Raw genomic sequence first — 20,166 nt, forward strand, 5'->3', positions numbered from 1 at the left:
CTGGTGGAAGCCAGAAATTCTCAGATGCTGCCAAAACACAAACATTTTGTCATTTCTAAAGTGGCCTTGGCAGGGTACTGCAATATGAATAGTGGGTGGGTCTGTAGTACCTGGCTATAGCCAATGTAGTTTTGAAAGAGTTGCTGTGTTCCAGCAGCATCCGACAACTTCCAGCCTATAGTGGCTTAAGGATAGGCCATCAATAGCATAAGTAATGGCCAACCTTTTTAATGAAGACTTCAAGCAAACTTACGTGAAGTCTGACCTGCAGTTAAAGGGAACATGACAGCAGGATTGTGCTGAGTAACCTACAGACAGTGTCAGGTTGGCGCTGTCATACTGATTAAAATGATACCCTGGTTGATGAAATCCGTATTGTGGTTGTTATGTAATCCTTATTTTCAATTTTGAGTTAATTATATGCTCGTGCTCTGGGGCAGGGCAGTGGCGGGTTTTCATGTGGTGCTCTGATTAGGTAATCATAATGAAGACTGCTGACAGGTCACTGATCTCTCACTGATCTGCCTCCTATTTTACACAATGCATATTATATATATGTTGAAAAAAAATCCCTTCCACAGGCAGGTGCTGGCGGTGCAGCATGATCACATCTATGATGAGTATTTAACTCTTTTCTTTGATGGTATCCATAAATTAAAAAAAAGCAGCTTGAAAATTGTGCCTGCCGTTCCTACGAAGTACCAGCTGTCAGCAACATCATCTTGCTAGAAGGAGAAAAGATGCCTCCTCCAAGATGGCGCCATCGGTGCCTGCGCAGTAGCATCTATCGGATTAAGGGGGCGAAAGGGTGTGATTTTTTCATAATTTTTAAAACTTTTTTTTACCTTTTACTGACTTCATAGTACCTTCAGGAGACTTGAATCTGTGATCATCCTATTGACTGTGCTATACATTTTAGTGCAGCAGCACTTCTATGGATAGCAGAAATCACTATCGCCTGTGAATGCTGGCTAAGAGCTGGCATTCACTGAAGTATCTTAATGATAAAGAAAGGGGTCTTTTGCATACTCCTGACTGTCATGACAACCCCTTACGCCCTCAGATCACATCACAGGGCCCTGATGGGAGGCCACAATGACGAGCTTCTGACTGGAGAATGTTAAATCCCGGTGTCAGAGACTGACAGTGGTATTTTAATGTTTAACAGCTATGGGTGGAGCTCTGATGCACCCACGGCCGTTAAAAGCACATGATAGCTGATAAAATCAGCTGACAAGTGCGGAGAAAGATACAGGCTCAGCGTCGGACCCCGCATCAAATACGAGGACCTAACATATGACGTAAATATTCCTCATTCTGCCAATCAGTGTGCGTTCCAGTGGTCGGATCCATACCAATCAATAAGTTATCACCTTGGACAGATAATAACTTTTGCCACTGAACAAACTTTTTAACTGTATAAAATCTGCTGCACTTTATTCATGGTATTACAGAATTGTATATATATATATATATATATATATATTACTTCTTTCTATGAATAATTAGTTTGTAATAAACTTAAAGGAATTTGATATCCATATTTCAGTTTGTTAACTATAATACGTGGCAAAGCTATTAGACAAGTAAAACCATAGTGCTCCTTTCATGCTTATGAGATTCCATCACTTCATATCACATGATGCTGCTTATTACTATGGGCTCTAACACATAAGTCTTTGCTGTAAGCATCAACTACAGCTGACTGTTTTGTGCTATTGAAATTCAAAGAAAGTGAGTTAGTTGCTTAAAACACAATAATAAGAACGACATTTGAAACACACGCTTTTCCATATAACTGGTGCAGTGAAGTGGGAATTGCATCTGTTTCCTGGTTCGATCTTGGACATCTCTATGGACATATAAATTACAATGTTGATAGAGGATCTGCGAATGATTGCCAAAGAGGCTAGAAACCTGGCACACGTTTTCTGTAGCAAGCAATAAGGTAAGAAGACTTTATTTAGGTGCATGGTGACATTGTATGTTTCCATTTTAGAAAAAGCTAATTGTAGCCATTTCTAGGGTAATTATCACAGTTGACTTTAGGACCACAGTTTTATTTAGAAGTTAAATGAAGGCTGCACTACTGAGACATTTGACTGACACTTTCTATGGTTTAACCCATTTACTGACTATGTTTCCATCACAGGATAATAGAGACAAATGTTCTACATTTCAGCTTTATCAATCACAGGTCTCACCATTTTAATGCCTTAGCAAGGATAACTAATAACCAAAGGATGGAGGTATGCACATTTTATACATTTGATATTATGCACCTTTAGTCTTGAGTGAAAGTACAGGTTTCCATAATGTCTACCTGTAGCTTTAACTATAGGCTTAACATTTCTTAATATAAAATCTTTGAACAGTACATGAAATAACTAGGTGTTACACTGCAGGTGCTAGCATTGTCCAGAAACTTCATTGGTGCTTTCAGGAATAATGATTTTTAAAATGTCAACACATACATTTTTATACAAGTGGAAATAGCAAGCTATCAGGACTGATTGCGTATGATTTATTTAATCTTTAGGAGAGTATTTTGTATTAATATTTTTTCTACTTTGTAGAAAATGTAAATTAAAAAATTGACAAAGGGAAAGAAATTAGTAAACTAATCAGATGCCAGCACAAAGGATTTAATACATTGAACTGGAGAAACAAATGGGTTATTCTGCACTGCCATGGAGAAAAATAAAGGATGCAAATCCAATTTCAGATGGTTTTATTTGTCAACGTGTTTCAGAGTATGTAACTTGTTATGGCTGGCAATCAGGCAACACAGCGTGCAGTAATCAGCGCACATACAGAGATCTGGCAATAACCAAAAACAATAGGACGAGCTCTGAGACGTGGAATCTCTGTAGACTGCAGTACCTGATCTATCCTCACACAACTATAAGCAGCAGTGGATTGCGCCTATCACTACCTATGCAACTCGGCACTGCCTGAGGAGCTGACTAGCCTGAAGATAGAAATACAAGCCTGACTTACCTCAGAGAAATACCCCAAAGGAATAGGCAGCCCCCCACATATAATGACTGTTAGCAAGATAAAAAGACAAACGTAGGAATGAAATAGATTCAGCAAAGTGAGGCCCGATATTCTAGACAGAGCGAGGATAGCAAAGAGAACTATGCAGTCTACAAAAAACCCTAAAACGAAAACCACGCAAAGGGGCAAAAAGACCCACCGTGCCGAACTAACAGCACGGCGGTGCACCCCTTTGCTTCTCAGAGCTTCCAGCAAAAGTTAATAGCAAGCTGGACAGAAAAAACAGAAAACAAACTAGAAGCACTTATCTAGCAGAGCAGCAGGCCCAAGGAAAGATGCAGAAGCTCAGATCCAACACTGGAACATTGACAAGGAGCAAGGAAGACAGACTCAGGTGGAGCTAAATAGCAAGGCAGCCAACGAGCTCACCAAAACACCTGAGGGAGAAGGCCCGGAGACTGCAATACCACTTGTGACCACAGAAGTGAACTCAGCCACAGAATTCACAACAGTACCCCCCCCTTGAGGAGGGGTCACCGAACCCTCACCAGAACCCCCAGGCCGACCAGGATGAGCCACATGAAAGGCACGAACAAGATCTGGGGCATGGACATCAGAGGCAAAAACCCAGGAATTATCTTCCTGAGCATAACCCTTCCATTTGACCAGATACTGGAGTTTCCGTCTAGAGACACGAGAATCCAAAATCTTCTCCACGATATACTCCAATTCCCCCTCCACCAAAACAGGGGCAGGAGGCTCCACAGATGGAACCATAGGTGCCACGTATCTCCTCAACAACGACCTATGGAATACATTATGTATGGAAAAGGAGTCTGGGAGGGTCAGACGAAAAGACACCGGATTGAGAATCTCAGAAATCCTATACGGACCAATAAAACGAGGTTTAAATTTAGGAGAGGAAACCTTCATAGGAATATGACGAGAAGATAACCAAACCAGATCCCCAACACGAAGTCGGGGTCCCACACGGCGTCTACGATTAGCGAAAAGCTGAGCCTTCTCCTGGGACAAGGTCAAATTGTCCACTACCTGAGTCCAGATCTGCTGCAACCTGTCCACCACAGAATCCACACCAGGACAGTCCGAAGACTCAACCTGTCCTGAAGAGAAACGAGGATGGAACCCAGAATTGCAGAAAAATGGAGAGACCAAGGTAGCCGAGCTGGCCCGATTATTAAGAGCGAACTCAGCCAACGGCAAAAATGACACCCAATCATCCTGGTCAGCGGAAACAAAACATCTCAGATATGTTTCCAAGGTCTGATTGGTTCGTTCGGTCTGGCCATTAGTCTGAGGATGGAAGGCCGAGGAGAAAGATAGGTCAATGCCCATCCTACCACAAAAGGCTCGCCAGAACCTCGAGACAAACTGGGAACCTCTGTCAGAAACAATATTCTCAGGAATGCCATGTAAACGAACCACATGCTGGAAGAACAAAGGCACCAAATCAGAGGAGGAAGGCAATTTAACCAAGGGCACCAGATGGACCATTTTAGAAAAGCGATCACAGACCACCCAAATGACCGACATTTTTTGAGAAACGGGAAGGTCAGAAATGAAATCCATCGAAATATGTGTCCAAGGCCTCTTCGGGACCGGCAAGGGCAAAAGCAACCCACTGGCACGTGAACAGCAGGGCTTAGCCCTAGCACAAATTCCACAGGACTGCACAAAAGCACGCACATCCCGTGACAGAGATGGCCACCAGAAGGATCTAGCAACCAACTCCCTGGTACCAAAGATTCCTGGATGACCGGCCAGCACCGAACAATGAAGTTCAGAGATAACTTTACTAGTCCACCTATCAGGGACGAACAGTTTCTCGGCCGGACAACGATCAGGTTTATTAGCCTGAAATTTCTGCAACACTCTCCGCAAATCAGGGGAGATGGCAGACACAATGACTCCTTCCTTGAGGATACTCGCCGGCTCAGACAACCCCGGAGAGTCGGGCACAAAACTCCTAGACAGAGCATCCGCCTTCACATTTTTAGAGCCCGGAAGGTATGAAATCACAAAATCAAAACGAGCAAAAAATAACGACCAACGGGCCTGTCTAGGATTCAAGCGCTTGGCAGACTCAAGATAAGTAAGGTTCTTATGATCAGTCAAAACCACCACGCGATGCTTAGCACCCTCAAGCCAATGACGCCACTCCTCGAATGCCCACTTCATGGCCAGCAACTCTCGGTTGCCCACATCATAATTACGCTCAGCAGCAGAAAATTTCCTGGAAAAGAAAGCACATGGTTTGAACACTGAGCAACCAGAACCTCTCTGTGACAAAACCGCCCCTGCACCAATCTCAGAAGCATCAACCTCGACCTGGAACGGAAGAGAAACATCAGGTTGACACAACACAGGGGCACAGCAAAAACGACGCTTCAACTCCTGAAAAGCTTCCACGGCAGCAGAAGACCAATTAACCAAATCAGCACCCTTCTTGGTCAAATCGGTCAATGGTCTGGCAATGCTAGAAAAATTACAGATGAAGCGACGATAAAAATTAGCAAAGCCCAGGAATTTCTGCAGACTTTTTAGAGATGTCGGCTGAGTCCAATCCTGGATGGCCTGAACCTTAACCGGATCCATCTCGATAGTAGAAGGGGAAAAGATGAACCCCAAAAATGAAACTTTCTGCACACCGAAGAGACACTTTGATCCCTTCACGAACAAGGAATTAGCACGCAGTACCTGGAAAACCATTCTGACTTGCTTCACATGAGACTCCCAATCATCTGAGAAGATCAAAATGTCATCCAAGTAAACAATCAAGAATTTATCCAGATACTCACGGAAAATGTCATGCATAAAAGACTGAAAAACAGATGGAGCATTGGCAAGTCCGAACGGCATCACCAGATACTCAAAATGACCCTCGGGCGTATTAAATGCCGTTTTCCATTCATCTCCCTGCCTGATTCTCACCAGATTATACGCACCACGAAGATCAATCTTAGTAAACCAACTAGCCCCCTTAATCCGAGCAAACAAGTCAGAAATCAATGGCAAGGGATACTGAAACTTAACAGTGATCTTATTAAGAAGGCGGTAATCAATACACGGTCTTAGCGAACCATCCTTCTTGGCTACAAAAAAGAACCCTGCTCCCAATGGTGACGACGATGGGCGAATATGTCCCTTCTCCAGGGACTCCTTCACATAACTGCGCATAGCGGTGTGTTCAGGTACGGACAAATTAAATAAACGACCCTTAGGGAATTTACTACCAGGAATCAAATCGATAGCACAATCACAATTCCTATGCGGAGGTAGGGCATCAGACTTGGACTCTTCAAATACATCCTGAAAGTCCGACAAGAACTCTGGGATGTCAGAAGGAATGGATGACGAAATAGACAAAAATGGAACATCACCATGTACTCCCTGACAACCCCAGCTGGTTACCGACATAGAGTTCCAAACCAATACTGGATTATGGGTTTGTAGCCATGGCAACCCCAACACGACCACATCATGCAAATTATGCAGTACCAGAAAGCGAATAACTTCCTGATGTGCAGGAGCCATGCACATGGTCAGCTGGGCCCAGTACTGAGGCTTATTCTTGGCCAAAGGTGTAGCATCAATTCCTCTCAACGGAATAGGACACCGCAAAGGCTCCAAGAAAAATCCACAACGTTTAGCATAATCCAAATCCATCAGATTCAGGGCAGCGCCTGAATCCACAAACGCCATGACAGAATACGATGACAAAGAGCATATCAGGGTAATGGACAGAAGGAATTTGGACTGTACAGTACCAATAACGGCAGAGCTATCGAACCGCCTAGTGCGTTTAGGACAATTAGAAATAGCATGAGTAGAATCACCACAATAGAAACACAGTCTGTTCCGACGTCTGTGTTCTTGCCGTTCTACTTTAGTCATAGTCCTGTCGCACTGCATAGGCTCAGGTTTACTCTCAGACAATACCGCCAGATGGTGCACAGATTTACGCTCGCGCAAGCGACGACCGATCTGAATGGCCAAGGACATAGACTCATTCAAACCAGCAGGCATAGGAAATCCCACCATTACATCCTTAAGAGCTTCAGAGAGACCCTTTCTGAACAAAGCCGCTAGTGCAGATTCATTCCACAGAGTGAGTACTGACCACTTCCTAAATTTCTGACAATATACTTCTACATCATCCTGACCCTGGCATAAAGCCAGCAGATTTTTCTCAGCCTGATCCACTGAATTAGGCTCATCGTAAAGCAATCCCAGCGCCTGGAAAAATGCATCAACATTACTCAATGCAGAATCTCCTGGTGCAAGAGAAAACGCCCAGTCCTGTGGGTCGCCGCGCAAAAAAGAAATAATAATCAAAACCTGTTGAATAGGATTACCAGAAGAATGAGGTTTCAAGGCCAAAAATAGCTTACAATTATTTCTGAAGCTCAGGAACTTAGTTCTGTCACCAAAAAACAAATCAGGAATCGGAATTCTTGGTTCTAGCATCGATTTCTGATCAATAGTATCTTGAATCTTTTGTACATTTACAACGAGATTATCCATTGAGGAGCACAGAGCCTGAATATCCATGTCCACAGCTGTGTCCTGAAGCACTCTAATGTCTAGGGGAAAAAAAAGACTGAAGACAGAGCTAAGAAAAAAAAATGATGTCAGGATTTCTTTTTTCCCTCTATTGGGAATCATTGGTGTGGCTCCTTGTACTGTTATGGCTGGCAATCAGGCAACACAGCGTGCAGTAATCAGCGCACATACAGAGATCTGGCAATAACCAAAAACAATAGGACGAGCTCTGAGACGTGGAATCTCTGTAGACTGCAGTACCTGATCTATCCTCACACAACTATAAGCAGCAGTGGATTGCGCCTATCACTACCTATGCAACTCGGCACTGCCTGAGGAGCTGACTAGCCTGAAGATAGAAATACAAGCCTGACTTACCTCAGAGAAATACCCCAAAGGAATAGGCAGCCCCCCACATATAATGACTGTTAGCAAGATGAAAAGACAAACGTAGGAATGAAATAGATTCAGCAAAGTGAGGCCCGATATTCTAGACAGAGCGAGGATAGCAAAGAGAACTATGCAGTCTACAAAAAACCCTAAAACGAAAACCACGCAAAGGGGCAAAAAGACCCACCGTGCCGAACTAACAGCACGGCGGTGCACCCCTTTGCTTCTCAGAGCTTCCAGCAAAAGTTAATAGCAAGCTGGACAGAAAAAACAGAAAACAAACTAGAAGCACTTATCTAGCAGAGCAGCAGGCCCAAGGAAAGATGCAGAAGCTCAGATCCAACACTGGAACATTGACAAGGAGCAAGGAAGACAGACTCAGGTGGAGCTAAATAGCAAGGCAGCCAACGAGCTCACCAAAACACCTGAGGGAGAAGGCCCGGAGACTGCAATACCACTTGTGACCACAGAAGTGAACTCAGCCACAGAATTCACAACAGTAACTTCTTCATTAGAACAAACCACGATCATAACACATACTGACTTGTCTGCATACAGCATTTTATGCTGAAGGAGCTATAAGCTTTGTGGGAAAAAATAAGTAAACTTGTGATAGAGTGTAAGTATTAATACCCTAAACACATAATCAAACACATAATAGTTCAAAAAGGGGCAATCAGCTCACCTGTCTAGTGCATAGCAAAGAGCCCTCTGTAGTAACATAGGTAGATCCATGTAGAAGCCAGCACTCCCTGTATTCTATAAAAAGTTGAGTTCATTGTTCAGATTATGACTGAGTTATACAGACAAAAATTACCTCCTATTGCTACATAGATATTAGAATGATTCAGCTAATCAGTTTTTAGTCACGTGATGTCAAACAGATGAATTAGCTGGGTAGAAAGGCAAAATTAGCAATTGTAAGTACACAGCGCTATATAATATAATGACTGCAATATATTAAGAAGATAAAAACTATGATAGAAGGAGTGCTTCTTTAAAAGTCCTTGAGTGTTCTTGTTATTGAAGTTTGCCAGGCAACTTGTGAAAGGCAACGTGGAGGACAGCAAAGGGCAAAGGCCATAGGAGAAAAGAATAGACCCCAGCCCTGGAGTAAGACAAGTGTGTAGTTCACTGTCTGTCAAGGGGACATGCCTAACATATTGGGCTGTAAATCATACAGTGTCCAGTGAGTAGGGAAATTGAAAAGCAAGGTGCTAGTAGCATGCAGTGGGGAAAAAAGGTATTTAGTCAGCCACCAATTGTGCAATTTCTCCCACTTCAAAAAATGAGAGAGGCCTGTAATTGACATCATAGGTAGACCACAACTATGAGAGTCAAAATGAGAAAACAAATCCAGAAAATCAGTGTTAGGGCTAGCGGAGCGCACCGAGTATAGATTGGCAACTACAAGGTGCGTTCGCAGCCCGGGGTCCACCGTGCAGAGATATCTGTGGCAAAGTAACGGCGGATAACCTCTGAGCTCACAAGTGGGTTAAGCTTCACCCCGTGTGAACTGGAAGCGATCTCTGTTGACTCTCAAGAGTCGCGCTGTACACAAAACTATTACCCTAACTAAGGGTTGTGCTTGCTCTGGAACTCTTCTGTGCTAACCGCACACATGAAGGAACCAGATGCTAAGCCAAGGCTAATTGCCCTCACTGACTGCCTGAATGTACAGTCCCAAAGCTACAGCCTCACACCACATATGTATAGAGTGATATATTATCCACTGGCATAAGCCAAACTCATTTGATACTAGCGCATGGCCATGTGGCCACCTCTTATAGTTGCAGCTCTTCAGGACCTTCCTGGTGGACCAATATGAGCTGCTACAGGACCTGAGTGTGTGACCTCCGACCTCCAATGAGAGGTCTTCCCGTGGGCATGCTCAGTGTGTAAAAAGCAGGACTTTGTCCCAGAAAAGCCTGCTCACCGCTGATCAGTGCTGGCTACAAAGGCAGAGCTTGGAAAGGCAGCAATAACCATTTGCACAGTATCAGGCTGAGCCAGACGCTGGAAGCGACGCCTCCGCTGAGCAGGTTCCACTGTGGCTGAAGGAAAATAGGAGACCGCAGCAGACATGGTTCGAGATTCCCCCTGTGCCAGCTGCGGGAACACGACACCTAACAATCACCTTTTCTGATTTGGCTAGATTTACAGCTGTCACTCACACTTGAAGAGAGCAGACAGCCAGTCAGAGAGTTGCAATGCGATCCCTGGGCATACAACAGTCTGACTAAATCACTGATGCCGAAACACAGCGGTGGGTGGGGGACTGGGTGAATATTCAATTGACATTAATATACTGTACAACTGACTAGCCAGCATGTGACTATTACATTTTCTGGGGCTTACAGCAAGACAACGGGGAAACAAACATCAATAAGTGACATATCCTGAAAGGGCTATCCAAGCCCTACTTCAAGGTACTATTAGTAGGATACAAATAAAATGACAAGTGATGAGCGAATATACTCGTTACTCGAGATTTCCTGAGAACGCTCGGGTGTCCTCTGAGTATTTTGTAGTGCTCGGAGATTTAGTTTTCATCGCCGCAGCTGAATGATTTACATCTGTTAGCCAGGCTAAGTACATATGGGGATTGCCTGGTTGTTAGGGAATCCCCACATGTAATCAAGCTGGCTAACAGATGTAAATCATCCAGCTGTGGTGAAGAAAACTAAATCTCCACACACTAAAAAATATTCGGAGGACACCCGAGCGTTCTTGGGAAATCTCGAGTAACCAGTATATTCGCTCATCACTAAAAATGACCTGACATTTACTTGTCATAAGAACTTATGGCATGGACTGCACAACCACAAATCGCAACACAATTAGGGTAGTAATAACCTCTTTCTGTGGGAAAAAAAAATCTTGATTGAGTTTGTAACCATTGTGTAAAGTACAGCTTAATATTTTGTAATGGCTGTAATCATCCAGTGGGCAACCGAAAGTCACTTTGCAGCCCTAGCTGGTCTTAATATCTGAGAAATAATAAATAGCTAATCAATTCTAAAATGAGACAAATGTTTTGTGAAAGATGGGCATTATGTGTTTGATTCTAAACAATAATTATTTACTGTAATCTGTGGAATTATTATACTGTAGGTGAGTTATGAGATACCAAATTATTTGCCTCCTCATGGTGCATACAAAATAGGTACTTCTAACAGATACCTCAGCATGACAAGATTTCATAAGTATCCCAAACTATCTGAATGTAAATTATGGTGGTTGAAATGTATTTATGACCTTGGCCTTTACTCTATATCTCAAAAGATTTGTTTTTTTTCTACTGAATTGCTCCAATCTTAAAATCTTCAAAATTAACAGTTCCAGCAAATACAGAAGAAGACAGTGTAATTAATCATTGAGTGCTACTCTGTTAAGGCTCCAGTATATTGATTATCTCAACAAATAAGTTAGCATATCCAGTGCACTTACCGCATATTAGAACTGAAGGTATTGAAAATTCTTACTTTCTTTTGAAACGAATAATTAGGCACAAGGTAATCATTAAAAATGTAAAAATAATAAAGATTATACATGATTAATAAAATTATAACACGTTATATTAAAAAAAGAATCTCACTATTTTACAATTGAATTTAGATAGATGTAAATATTACAAAGTACTGAGAATGAAGAGTTGAATGACACTCGTCATTAATATCGGGGCTACTCATGCTAAGTTTGGAATCTGGATAAACAATTTTCAAACATTTTTCTGTTTCTGATAAAAGATTTTTCAGTCTACATAACTATATCTGTGATCAGATTATTAGTGCAGGACCTGTATGTATAGCTTGTTATAGTGCCTATTAAAATAGAACATTGATATACTGTATGTAAGATGCATTATGGATCCTTCATTAGGCTCAATGACAAGCAAAATAAAGAAGATGTACTCCAATATGATTTCAATGCAAGGTGGTGAAAACAGAAATAAAGGGAAATTTAGGAGATTTGACTAGGACTCTAGAAATCAGGAACAAATTGGTGAAACTGAGAACGAATTAGACAATAATCTTGAGGAAGCCAAGTAGATGAGTAGGTCACTAGTGAAAAAGACTGAGGTATAAAACCACTGGCAATCATGAGCGAGGATGTAAAACTACCTGTAAAACATGAAAAATGGGTACACTGGAGTATAGTTTGGAAAGTCGCCTTATAAATGCTTCATGGTAAAAACTCTCTTTATAAATCTGTTGGTAAAGATTAAGGGTTCATATAATGTAAATGTATCTAACCCTAAGAGGGTAAAATTAACCGTTCTGAAAAATCTTTACAAAAGATGTTTGCTGTAGAGAAAGAATACATATTTTCTGGTATCTGTTATCTGTACATCTGTTTTCCTTCTACTTTATGCAAAATGATATATTTGCATAGTTTGGTTCCATGTGGCTTACTTCTCACATTAGATAATTAAAAATGAAGCTAAAAGAAAATGAGTTTGTGCTCAGCATGGCGATTAGTAGAATGAACACAGACTAAGCTATGTTCACTTCTGAAATGTCATTCCAAAAAATGTCTTAAATCTAGAATTGGTGTCAATCATGTATAAATACATACACTGATGTTACTTTGAACTCCTAAGTATTTTTCAAAGCCAAATAGTCATTTTTGTCTAACATATGCTCTTCCATATGGTGTCAACCCAATTCTCTCAGGATGCTGAAAAATGTACTATTATTAACTGCCTAACTAAATGAACTATAAAAAATATAATGATGGCTTAGAAATAATTATAATATAACTTGGTGAAATACAAAGTGATTTAACTCTACCTTGGTTTTATATAAAAAGATAATGCAAAACATCTTTATATTATTATCTTTTTTAGATATTGTTCTTAAAGAGGTTGTCCACTACCCTGACTCAGTTTTGGGTATTGCCAGACATGATTAAGGATAATACCATTAAATAACCCTCGTATACAGTGTTAGACTGGGTTGCTAATCGCACACCAGAAGCCAACTCCAGGACCCCCTTTTTCAGCTACATGCAAGTGTAACATTATCCTCAATCACAAATTTATATAACAATGAACTGGGTAGATTGTTAAATGAATAAGAATGCCACCTTTGCCTATACATAGTGATTCAAGTATGTAGTGCCAAGAACTGCTCATATAAGATGGTGGTGGCTCATTCTTACACAGACGCCCACCGGAGGATTCTCATGTTTTCCTGTGGGACAGGCCTGCTCATATACCTTTTCTGCTAACTTTCATGGTGTTTTATGCCTTTCTGCTTTGTTTACTGTGTCCTACTACCAGCTCTGTTGTCATAGCTATCACTTTCTCTTCAGAATCTTCTGCTCCCTTCTTACTGCCTTTCTCATCATTCTTTGTGCTGGGCGGCAAGCCAGCAGTGGGAACAGACCTGTAACTCTGTCTGAACCCTTCTCATTCCTCATGTCACACACAGCATCAGCACAACCTACTGTACATGACACTGCTGGAAAGAAGTAATGCACAAAGCACTATTACACCAGCCCTTATAATAAAAAATATCCCCCTCCCCCATGAATGATGGGATGGATAGATGGGATGGATCAATGGATGGAAGGATGGGGACATATCTGAATGCATTCATATTATAAAGAAAATACAGCAGGGTGTATATACATCACACAGGGTATACAGGAGTGTGTGTACATATAAATATATCCTGTTGTATACATGCAAATGCAAGGAAGAACTGGCAGCCTTCATAGAAACCAGAATCTGACATTACTACACAGAAAGCCAGGAGATTCTTAACCAGAGAGTGTGTGACCAAAAAAGCAGCTCAGATTTTTTCAAAAATTTCAATTTCAATTACTCCAATTGTTCTGAAAAGATGTTTAACACTCTGAGGTCTCCAAGCACTGCGTCCAAACACTTTCAATCTTTTTAACACAAACACGGCCATAGGAATGTCAAAGTGACCTCACCATTAAAATGTCTAGTAATGCCATTGTAACAGTCAAGTGAATAAAATAATGCACTTTTCATGTTTTCTTTTAATTAATTGTTTAAATTTCAATTATTTATCCCATGCCAAAAAGGACATAATAAGAAATGCTAAGTTGGTAGGTACATGTACAGAAATGAAAATGTAAAAGTAGGATGCAATATAGGTGAATCATGTACTGTTGTCAGATTGGACTAACAAAACAGGGGAGCAAAATCAGTCATGCTCTGTTAGGGTACGTTCCCACTGTGCCTTTCTCTGCCCTTTTTTGAGTGGATGCTCATAGAAAATGACGAAAAAAGCTCTAACAATCAAAATAAAGGTCCTAGTAACTTGTATAGGAAAACAATTTGTTGGTCATGTGTTTTGACTTTTGAACGTATTTTAAACAATTCAGGCTTTCAAAGACACTAAGGCTCCAATCCATCAAAATAATTTCACCAAAATTCTGGCTTAAATTGATTTTTGAAATAATGCAAAATTTTTACACATTTTGGAGTTGCGCAAAAATGTTGCGACTTTTAGGATTTTCATGTGTTAGGGTTGACGAAATGCACCGAATATATATATATATATATATATATATATGCAACAAACGAAAGAGACAGCCGGACAGCACTACGACCAAAGCATATAGTGGGAACCGCTCACCTGTGTCTTACAGGCCACTGTATCCGGTCATGGGTGCAAAGCTCCGCTGGAAACAGTCCACGTGTAGATACCAGAAAAACGAAGAAGAAATGGAGCGCACTCGCTGGAAATCCGGTGCAGGTAACTTTATTAACGCAAGGTAAAAGGCATCTTCACGACCGGGGGTGCTGTACAAAGAAAAGCGGCGAGGCTAGACGACGGCCGTTTCGCGCCTGGCTGGCGCTTCAATGGGTCAGTGAGTATGTAATCAGAGACGCCGGGAGAAATAGGGACAGGTGAGAGACAAGCTCCTCCCCCCCACTTCCACCCTTTGTAATCTGAGCACACATCGCTGCGTGACGAGACACTTAAAAACATGAATTAAAAACATCAGAAAACACATCAAACCTTAAAGCAAAGATAACTAACAGAAAAGAGAAATTAATGTCATCCTACTCAACTGACTGGCATAAATATATGAAATGACGACATATTGTGTCGAGTCTAACATGTGGATACATACGCTACATAATGATAACCAGGGGAAATAGAATACCTATAAGAAAATGGACATGTCAACTCTATCGTTGAATCCTAAAGGGCCCATAGCGTTCGTCTGCAAAATCCATCTTGCTTCTTTTCTCAATAGCAAATTATGCAGGTCACCCCCTCTTGTGGGCAGGGTAACTTTTTCTATGCCCGCAAAAGTAAGTACGCTCCAAATTCCATTGTACTGTAAATATCTATCTGATCCAGTTTGCTTTCCACAATGATAAACAGGGACATATCTGATGCTTTCTTCAAATTCTGCTCATTATCTGAAACAGCACTCAATGTACTAAAATATCAAAATATTCAGATTATTTACAGTTCTTTCTTCAAGAAGATTCAAATGCTTTATTTTATCTAAATCTTCATGTCGCCCTGTAGTGAGATCAGCGTTTCCATTCTCACATAATCTAATGCTTATCTTTTGTACTGTACATCAATTACCCCTTTTATCTTAGAATAATTAATCAAAGCTATGGCAAGTGAAAGTATTCATCCACTGTTAAGTAATTAACGAAACGGCAAATTCTAAAAATAAAGCCAAACAAGTAAAAAGCATTTGCGTATTTTTAAGAGGAAATATATGGGCAAAAGTAGATTGATTTGAATTTATTAAACTCGTCCTGCAAACTACTAGCTTTCATATCGTTAGGATGACAAAAGAAATAAAAATTGACGGCTTTTGTAAAACAGTGATATCTGCCGGCCTCTGTGCGTGAGCAGCTGGTATCGCGCACACGGGGTAGATATATGTAGATGTGTTATCACCGGCCCCGCTAAGCGCCAGATGCAGATGTGTGTGGAGCCAGGTTATAACTTTAAGGATTTCAGAAGGACTTATCCTTTCTGTTTTCTGGTTTAGTATGCATTTTATTTATCATGAAATTACAATTTTTGAACACATTTTTGGGGAAATCTGAATTGTGAGATTCCCTTCTTCTTCCTCCTGGAATTGAATGAATAAATTGATAGTGGACGTAGCAATTCTCTTTGCATGGAGCGTGCATTACTATACACTGTGATACTGCATTGATTGGACAGTGTCAGACATTGTAAGAACTTGCCCCCAAAACAAGGTCCATTCTACCATCTTTTTAGGTAGAATGGAATACTGGATAGTTATAAGAAATGGTTTTCCAGATTTGTTCTTGAGAATTTCAGGTTTTGCTAAACCTAAAAATTCTGAACAAAAAAAGTCAATGTTTTAAATGTTAACCCCTTCGCAACTATGTAACAATATAATTATATATCATGTGGGCACAAGGGCAGTACACAGTAGCTGAGCCTGCGCCATAGTGGTGGGTGCTAAGGATATTCCTTTAACAGCAGCAAAAAGAGCTAGCTCCAATCACTGTTTAACCAACTAAACGACTGTCAATTGTTTATACTAGTATTTAACTGGGGCAAACCGATAGTAGCCTGTAGCTGGGCTTTAAAAAAGACTGTTCTTTTACCTATATAATGCTATACATTATATAGTACAATCAAATGATTACAGGCTTAGATCCCTAAAGGCAATAAAAAAATAGTAAATATTACTAACAAAATATATAAAAATATACATTTTGAAATATCTCCCTCCTCTTATTTCAAGAATAAGTAAATAAAAAATAAAGGAATGAGTATGTTTGGTATTACAAGTGCAATCTATAAAAATATTAAGTTAATTAATATATTATGTGAACATGATAAAGAAAATAAAAAAATCCCCCCTGAAGTGACCCCATTTTGGATATAGTGACCATTTTCATTACATGGATGATTTTTAGATACACTTAGTGGAAGTTTTAGAGCAACAATTGCAAAAATGTCATTGTAGTGCCCAATATATTGTGCCCAGATTGTGTCTTTGGAGACATCCCCCACCTACCCCCGAAAATTGTTAAGTCAGCTCTACTCAAATGTGTCTGTCACTAAATAAACCAAATGCTTGAATGTCAAAATGGCATAAATTTATACAGTTTAAAAACCTGGTTCTGTGTGGAAGATTTTAAAGCAGTCATTAGTCATAAGACTGGCAATGATGGGCATTGTGGGCAATAATAGTGGGTATCATGCCTCATTCCTCTCTTGGAACATACTCAGCATCTTCTCAGGGGGTTCTTTTTTATTCCTGTTACTGGGATGAGTGCAATTAAATGTGGCTCAGTGAGTCTTCTGACATCTTCACATTCTGAAGGATGGGCAGGGACAACATTTTCAAAAACAAGATTTTGAATGACCTTTTCCTGATAATCAAACCCCTATGTTAAGCTCAACCAGACTTTTAAATACTGGTATGCTGGTGTAGTAGTTGTCAACATACAGAGTGTAGCCTTTTTTTGTAAACATTGCGTTATCAGCTCCCACATGATTTTTCCAGATGTCCCCAGATAAGTAGGGCATCCTGGTGGGTTTATTTGGCTATTTTCCCTTCATAAATGCGAAAGGCTGATGTGTATACGGTTGAACTCTCGCACATTTATACAGCTTAATTCCGAACCTTGCCCTCTTAGAAGGAATAAATTACTTGAGGTGCAGTCTTCCTTTGAATTTTACAAGGGACTCATCAATGGAAATGTTTTCTGTTGGGGTGTAGAGCTTTAAGAAGTTTTCTGTCAAGTCTGATTTTGAATAGTCTGTCATGTTCTGCGGCTTTTCTGGGCAGGCATTGACTATTGTCGTTAAAATGCCAAAATCTTGTGAGCATTTCATAATGGGTCCTAGGAAGAAAGGCAGAAAACATAGGGGTGGCTTGAACAAGGTGGTTGGACCAATAGGACCCAATATTCATTTTTTAACACGCCCCATAGCGAATGTAAGTCCTGAAAAATTTTTCATTTCCAGGACATTAGTTGGGGTCCATAAATGTGACTTAGTATAAAGGATCGTGGATTCTGGCTAATGAATTGGGACACATATAAATTTGTTTGTAGGACAATATGCTCTAGCAAGCTATCTGTCATAAACAAATTAAAAAAATTAATTGGTCCAACATTTTCCACCTCCACATTTATACCAGGAATTGCATTAAAATTAGGGATGAACGGAGTAGGTGAATCCAAAGCATCCCATCTGGGAAATGCTACATCAAGAGGCAGAGCCCCATGGACATTGGTGTGAGCCAATTCACGAGCATTAGGGACAGCGCTAGTACTGGGCATTGTTCCTTGACTAGGAGACATTTCTCCAGAAGCGCTATGTTAGGAGTCGAGTTTCCTCTGCTGCACAGGGGGAATCTCGATCCGTCTCCGCTGCGGTCTCCCATTCTTCTCTAGCCGCAGTGGAGTCTGCTCAGCAGGGACGCCGATCCCAGCGTCTCGCTCAGTCTGACTCTGTGCGAAGAGTTACTGCTGCTTTTCCTGCTTCTGCCATTGAAGCCAGTGCTGGGCAGCGGCGAGTGGACGTTTCTGGATCTAAGTCCTGCTTTTCTCTGTTTGAGCATGCCCAGGGCAGGATCTCCCGTTGGAGATCGAGGGTCACATGCTCAGGTACTGCAGCACATCCCATTGGTCCTTTTGGCAGGTCCTGAAAGGGCAAAACTTCTGTAGCTGTTTCCTGTGCTGCAGCAATATAAACTGCGCATGACCGCACGGCCATGCGCTAGTATTGTCTTGTAAATATGTGTGTGTGTTGTGAGTGAAAGTCGCTCTTTAAATAACCCTCCCTATTGAATGATTGTTCGCGGAAGGTGTATGTTTGCTATCTAGCGCCCGACTTATCCAACAGCACGTAACACACATTACAGCTACCAGTTGCTGTGTCCGCCTGTACGGCGCCATGCGCTTGCTCTGCGCTTTCCTGACCCAAGCCTGGGTGGTTAGTGGCGTCCGTCAGTGCGGCACCGCACGCACTCTTGTGCCTTTATATTATTATTTAGTTTCCTTACACACCCAATTGCGGTGTTGTGCCAGCGAGTGTCTAATCGGACTTCAATCCTAGTTGGGGTTGAGGTCGCTGACTTCTTGCTCGCGCTCTATGTGCGGTACCGCGGTCCTGTGACGCAACAGGATCGCTTCCTTCACGCAGGGTGAAGTTAACCCGTGCGTGTATACTTATAGTACCGCCATATAGTCCGTCTTACTAGCAGCAGGGTTTTTACCTGCACGGTGGACCTCGGACTGCGAACGCACCTAGTTCCATTTCATCTTGTACTTGGTGTGTTCCGCCAGTCCTTAACACGCTATTTGCCCTTTTTGTTGTACTGGTCCTTGTGTGTGAGGATGGACCAGAATCACAGTTCATTTCTGAGCTATCACTATTGCCGCTACTAAAGCCCTTGAAATCCACATCGCCATCTGACACTGCACTTTCTTCGCTGTCAGAACATAAAAGTGCATAAGCCTCCTCTGCACTATAATACTGACGGGCCATTTAATTTTTTTTTTTTTTTTCGAAAATAGAAAACTCAACAGTATTTGTTATATATTATTACAAACTAGTTTTCTATCAAATTATGTGTAATTACATATACTATATAATTAACAAACTGACTGATGTGACTTACGTGATGGACCTGATGGATGTGACTGACTGACTGACGTGATTGACTGACTGATGTGACTGACTGACGTGACTGACGTGAAATTAGTGAAACAATGGATAAAAGGCAAATTTTCACTTTGGCTTAACCCTAACTTTAGCCTAATCCTAACTTTAGAATAAACCCTAATCCTAACTTTATCCTAACACTAATGCCGGGGTCACACTAGCAATGAATTCGGACGAGTGCTATGCAATAAAACACCGCATAGCACTCGGACTAGTATTCATCTATGGGGCAGCACGCATCAGCATTTTTTTTCTCAGCCATTTTCAACATGCGAGTGAAATCCACTGAGACAATGCACATCACTCGGATATCATCCGAGTGATGTGCGATATACGCTAACCCCGGCAATGGAGGAGATGGAGAAATTCATTTCTCTGCCTCCTCCGCAGCTGTGCTCCAATCCTCTCTGTGCGAGAGGCTTGGAGAACAAATGCATGACACTCGGCTCCCACACACAGCAGAGCAGGAACGTAGGGTCATTAGCATATCACATAGGCTCGTCTGACCCCGGCCTAACCCTAACTTTAGAACTAACCCTAA

At 41.4% G+C, this 20,166-nt stretch overlaps 1 protein-coding gene across 2 annotated transcripts in view; it reads left to right on the forward strand.

The window, feature by feature from the left end:
* FRMPD4 (FERM and PDZ domain containing 4) overlaps positions 1–20,166 on the forward strand; it is a 735,397-nt gene that overhangs the window by 410,427 nt on the left and 304,804 nt on the right. The gene's annotated exons all lie outside the window — the stretch shown is intronic.

The sequence above is a fragment of the Ranitomeya imitator genome, chromosome 3 (genome assembly GCF_032444005.1).
Source record: "Ranitomeya imitator isolate aRanImi1 chromosome 3, aRanImi1.pri, whole genome shotgun sequence".
Classification (NCBI taxonomy): domain Eukaryota; kingdom Metazoa; phylum Chordata; class Amphibia; order Anura; family Dendrobatidae; genus Ranitomeya; species Ranitomeya imitator.